Source organism: Physcomitrium patens, chromosome 8 (assembly GCF_059467195.1).
Source record: "Physcomitrium patens ecotype Gransden chromosome 8, ASM5946719v1, whole genome shotgun sequence".
In the NCBI taxonomy this organism is placed as follows: domain Eukaryota; kingdom Viridiplantae; phylum Streptophyta; class Bryopsida; order Funariales; family Funariaceae; genus Physcomitrium; species Physcomitrium patens.
This window is the reverse complement of record NC_143417.1, coordinates 611946-618883: the sequence shown is the minus strand read 5'-3', so window position 1 is coordinate 618883 and position 6938 is coordinate 611946.

Below are 6938 nucleotides of genomic sequence, written 5' to 3'. Positions count from 1 at the left end.
ATAAAGAGCATGGTTGCTAAAGAAAATAATGTATTGAAAAATAAATTTCTTCAATTATAATAAAGATTATACGACTAAAATCATGTACAATATCTAATAAAGGTCTTATTATCTCCTTAGATGCTTCATCTTATTTTATAATAGATACGTATTTAAGACCTAAAAATGACAAAGTCTTTACATTATTAGATTTAGGAGCCTCAGCTTGCTTTATTGATAAAGACTTTGTGAAAAAATAAGAAATATCTTTAGTCAAAAATACTAAATTTGTATACATAAAAGTCATAGATAGTTGCTTGTTATCTTCTAGAGGTGTCACCTATGAGACTATTCTTTTAAACATAGCAATTAAAGATCATAATAGCATAGTAATATTTAATATAATAAGATCTCTTTCTAATTCAGATATTTTAGGATTATTGTGGTTATAAAAATTTAACTTTTAAATAGATTGGATTTTCTCAACCTTAAAATTTCTTATATTTTAATCTAAAATTCTATTAATTAAATAAAAATACATAAATCTAGTACATCTAAATCCTTATCCACAAATATAAGAACTTTTATGTATGTGGCAAAAAAAAGATTATCTATTGCTATATACGCCATATCCATTTCTTATAGTAGAAAGATATCAAGTGGTATTCCTAGCTAGTATCAAGATTTTCAAGATGTTTTTGAAAAAAAAAAAAATAGATATCTTTCTAGAACATCTATCGTATGATTGTTTGATTGATCTTTAAAAAGAAGTTCAACCATTATTTGGGCCAATCTACAACTTAACACAAAATGAGTTGATTGCATTAAAAGAATATATTAAAAAGAATTTGGCTAAGAACTTCATATGCCATTCAAAATCTCTAGTATAAGTTTTTATCTTATTTGTAAAGAAAAAAGATGGATTTCTATAGATGTGCATAGGCTATGAAGGACTTAATAAGATCACCATTAAGAATTAAAGTCTTCAATCTTTTATCTTTGATTTCAAGACTTTTTGACTAATTTAATTAAATAAAGATCTCTACAAAGATAGATCTATGAGAGATATATAATTTGGTCTTCATCAAAGAAAGAGATAAATAGAAGATTATTTTTCAAATATAATGTCATGCCTTTTGGATTCATGAATGCACCAACCACTTTTCAACATCTTACAAATGATTTTTTTTGTGAATTTCTTCATGATTTTATTGTTAATTATTTATATGATATTTTAATCTATTCTAAGAATACAAAAAAACATGAACTTTATATTTTTCATGTGTTATAAAAACTTAAAGATACAAGATTATATACTAAAATAAAAAGTATCTATTTCACACTACTCAAGTTGACTTCATAGCACATATTATTTTCAACAAATGCTTTATAATGGACTCAAAAAGGTTCGAAATATTATAAAATATTCCAAAAAGAATTAAAGATGTATAATATTGTTTTTGAAATTTATTAATTATTACCAAATCTTTATCAAGAACTTTTTTAAGTTACATCTTTTCTTACATGTACAAAACCTCTACATTAATAGATTTAGGAGCCTCAATTTATTTTTTAGATGAAGAATTTGTTAAAAGCCATAGAATATTGTTAGAACAAAAAACTAAATCCGTACATGTAGAAGTCATAAATGACCATCCATTATCTTTTAAAGATATTACTCATAAAATTCTTTCTATAGATGTAATAATAAATGGTCATAATAATTGTGTAATTTTTAATATAATTAGATTTTTTTCTAATTTGGTTATTTTAGGTTTATCATGACTAAGAAAATATATTCCTTTAATAGATTGGATTTCTTGTAAACTTGACTTTCTTCAAAGCATTATTAAGAGTTTTGTAGAAAGCCATGAATCTAGTGTAGCCAAATCCATACTCATAGATACAAATACTTTCTTGAATGCTACATAAGAAGGATCACCTTTTTTTATTTATGCTATATCCATTTTTAATGATGGAAAGACTTCAAGTAGCATTCCAAGTCAATATTAAGATTTTTAAAATATTTTTGAAAAAAAATATAGATATTCTCCTAGAGTATCATCTATATGATTACTCAATCGACCTTAAAGAAGGAAGTCAACCACCATTTGGTCCAATCTATAATTTATCACAAAATGAGTTGGCTAAACTCAAGAAATACATTGACAAGAACTTGACTACAAATTTCATATGACATTCAAAATCTTCTATAGAAATTTCTATCTTATTTGTGAAGACAAAAGATGGATCACTGTAAATGTGCATAGATTATTGATTAAGATTACCATCAAGAATAGGTACCTTTTACCTTTGATATCTAAACTTCTTAATTAACTAAATCAAGTTAAAATCTATACAAAAATAGATCTATAAGGAACATACAACTTGGTCTACATTAAAAAAAGAGATGAATGGAAGATTGCATTTTGAATAAGGTATAGGCACTTTATATGTAATATCATATTTTTTGGACTCACAAATATACCAATTACTTTTTAACATCTTATGAATGATTTTTTTTTTGTAAGTTTTTAAATGATTTTATTGTTTGTTATTTAGACAATATTTTAATCTATTCTAAGAATATAGAAGGGCTTGAAGTTTATATTTTTCATGTATTACAAAAGCTTAAAGATGAGAGATTGTATGCTAAGTTGGAAAATTATATATTCCACACTACTTAAGTTGACTTTTTAGGATTAACTATGAGATTATAGCCCAAAAAATATTATACATTTCTTATTATCCTTGAAATTTTTTAATTTATAATAGTTTGAACCTTCTTTATATCCATCATAAGTCCTTTGTTGAAAATTCTTAATAGTTAAGATTAACTATGAGATCCATGACAAAGAATCTTTTGTAATTGTAGATACTTTATAAAAATGGCATCATTATCTAAAAGGCGCTTCTAGACCAATCACCATATATATAAATCACTAGAACATTAAGTATTTCATATCAATACATGTTTTGAATCGTTGCCAAGCTTGTTGGAATATGTCTTTGTCAAGATTTGAGTTCATTATGACTTATTGGCTAGAAAAACAATAAGGTTTGTCTGATGTCCTTTTTAGACATTCTTATCTTGTAGCAAAAGAAAGAAATGTAGCTTTTAATTAATAAAGGATAATTTTATTGAAACTAGAATAATTTCATCTTTGAGCAATAAAATCAATATTGATTGTTGATTCAACTTTTTTCAAACAAATTCAATCGAGTATGTCCTTTGACCTTTTTGTTTATGATATCAAAAATAGATTTTTTTTAGTCTCGTGATACTTCCAAGTTTGAGTTCAAAAACAACCTACTTTACTTTATTGGACACTTATATATTCTAGAAAGAGAAGCACGTTTATGTTTTCTTCAAGCACATTACAACTTTCCAACAGCAAAACATTTTGGATATAATAAGACTTTGGAGCTAATATCTAGAGATTTTTAGTGGCTACAAATGTAGAAGGCTATAAAAGACTTTATTCAATCATATGACATTTATTTAACTTTTAAATTTTCAAAAGTTGATAATCTTGTAGCAAAAGATATGGCAAATCATATATTAGAGTTATATGCAATAATAAAGGTGCAATTATAGGAAGCTTAAAAACAAAAAAAGATCAAAATAAATTTCTATTAAAAAGAGCAGCCATAATTCAATGTAGGTGACAAGGTATGGTTACTTTGTCATAATATCAAGACTGCTTGTCCTTGTGAGAAGTTGAACTACAATAGGCTTAGATCTTTTTCTATTTGTGAACAAATCAATCCAATTGCTTATCAATTATATCTATCGATGTCGTATTACGTGCTATCTAGCTTAAAAATGCACCGGGTGTCTGGCTCTAAAAGATAAAACAATGTTTTGTAAGTATCCAAGTAGTCTAGTAGATTTCAACCATCTAAACACAAACTATTTCGGATTTCAATGTAAAAGCTTAATCCCAATACAAAGTACTTAGAATACTATTTTTAATAGATTTTAGATATTATAAGCATAGATTCTTTTGTTATTTATTATTTTTATTTTTATTTTTATTTTTATTTTTATTTTTTTATTTTTTATTTTTTTATTTTTTATTTTTTTATTTTTTTATTTTTTTAAATCCTAATCCTAGACAGCGAGCCTTGGCAAGCTGTAATTCTCAATCTGACTGTCCGATTGTTGTGAGACTTCTACCACTAGTGTCTTTACAAGTCTTCTAAATGCTCAAGAAGTTCAATCCAATCCAACTTACAGATTGCAAGAAAGCATCGTAAATCCACGTTGAAGTCCCTTGACCGCCGCCTAGAAAGTTGATGACGAATTTTAATTTTTAGTTTCTCCTTCTGTGACCATTAATTCTCACTCAAACTTTGTGTGTAGCTTTGCCTTTAAGTCCTCGACTTACTGCATTAAAATTCACCTTATTCCAATTGGTAGATCTCAGATATTACAAAAATCCTAAATAACTCTAATATGCCAACTTTTGATACCTCTTTATACGTATGATCAAATATCTTCTATCCGTACCATAAGATTAACACAAATTTTTGCATGTACTTAGTACACTCAATCATCTAGACACCTCTAAAATTTCAACGAGCAATGTCTCTCCAATTTTATAAAATAGTTAAGAGTACTAGCCTTTATTTTATTGCAAAAATCCAATTCACCAATACAACCATTGACTTTGAGCAACGATTGCAAAGTCCTCCCAAACCCTATGAAATCCAATTCTACACCTTTTGAAGAAGCTTGAAGCAAGCTCTCCAATCCCAAAATCTCGATCTCCGAATGCCCTCTTCTTTTTCCTCTCCTTTCTTTTAACTCCGTGAGGTTCCCTATTCTTCCGCCGTGGACTTCAAATTGGAACAACAAATCCGCTTCCATGGAATTCCCACCTCTAAGAGGATCTTTCTATGGAAAGGATGTTTCTCTGAAATCGCATAGAGAATGGAACAGCTTGAAATAGAACCAAAGCCTCCGTATTCGGGACCTCATTAGATTACCTAACCGAATCAGGTCTCATACTAGGTAAGAGGCCCATAACAGGACCTGGATTGGATGTCCCTATAATTGGATCAAATTGGCCCTTCACATCAAACTCAACCGAATATTGAATTGGTCCTTTCTCCTTTTGTCGACTCTTGGTAAGAACGGCTCAAACTCATTCCACCTAATTTATTGGAGAATCTTCAGGACCTCAATTTATCCCTTCAATTTTTTCCTGGCTTTGGATCTACTGATCTCGATCATTGAAATTAAACGGAGCATTACATTGTTGATAAATATGCCCTAACTGCTTGCTATTCCAACACACAGACTCGTAATTATCACTGGCTCTGGGATTGGAAAATTTACTAGCATAATGACCAATCTGTCTGTAATGGAAACAATGAAGTGGTCTTCTTGTACCCCCATCAGGCATATTGGGTGTCTCCACCAGTATATACCTACTAGGCGTGTTCCATGTAGGTTTAGAAAATGATTCTAGTCATCCCGTTGGTACGGAGGGTACTTGGTTTAATGATGCCGGTGGAGCATACGCTGTTATCACGTTTCGTGGTACAGCTTGTAATGAGGTGACATTAACTAGCTCCTGAATATTGACATTGGAATTGGCCACTATTTCTAACATCTAAGATGACTAAATATTAATAAATCTTTTCCATTTATATTCTCATCATATAGTCATGTTACAACATGACATTGGAGTTAATGAAGATCCATCTTGTATTCCACTTGTCTTTTCTTGAATCATATAAGATTCTCAATATATACCAAGAAAAAGATAAGTCCCACTTCTCCTTATAGAAATAGGCGATAATGGAGAATTTGAAGTAGAAGAAGTTTTAGACTCAAAGCAATGCCAAAATAAGCTAAAATATCTTGTCCATTAACATAGATATGATATTAGTAAATGTACATGGAAGCTAATAAAAAATCTTACAAATACAACAAAGAAGGTTTAAACTTTTCATCAACAACATCCATCAAAACCAAATTGAAGAATAGTAAGTCTTTATTATAGAAAAAATAAGGTCTAGAAAAGACATCATTTTATCTTTGTTAATAGCTTCTTTTTATTTATGGCATTAAAGAGATACAAAATCAACAGTTGATAGATTCAACTCAAGAGCCATTATTTGCTAACTTATTGGATAAGATATTGAAATTGTTACAACCTTCAAGACAATGTAATAGGAATAAAGTCCTTCAAGACAACATGTTCTTCTTCAAATAGATGGTGAGTTACAATGCTTTTAATATCATGACTTAAGAAAAGACTCTCGATGTTTGGTGATATTATTAGAGGTAGGCACCACTTTTTATGGTATTACAAATGTTTTGTTTGAAGGAAGTTACAAAGATTTCAATAATGATCGAATCACAAGGTGGTCTTTTTGCCTTAGAATGGAATATTATTAAGAAGACCTATCAACTACCTTTAAAGGGAACAAAGATTAAAGTACATGGAAAATATAATTTGTCACATCTTAGACTTTGTCAATATATGATCACCGCTCCTTATAGAATTCGTCCCTAAAAAGGAAGATAATATCATAGATATACATCTACTATGATTATTATTTAGCTAACATAAATAGGTAAAAATAAATAAAAATAGATTAATTTCATAATATCTTTTAGAAAAGCTTCTTAAAAGCTTTTTAGATGTTCTTTTGACTTTACATGTATTTTTAGTTGATTGGTAGGTTAGAAATTTGATCAACAAGCTAATCACATATTACATGTATTGGTAGCTTAGAAAATAAGCTAATTATATGGTGCCCATATAGAAAACTTGCATTGTAAGTCTAGATACATGTTATATAAAGTCAACACATTTTTAGAGGTCCTATAGAATGTCTCCACATAAATCCTATATAGATAGTATATATAGAAGCAAGAATAAAACCTTCTTTATTCTTGTCAATTCTTTTCTTATTTTTACCCTAGATTCAAGAGTCTCTAA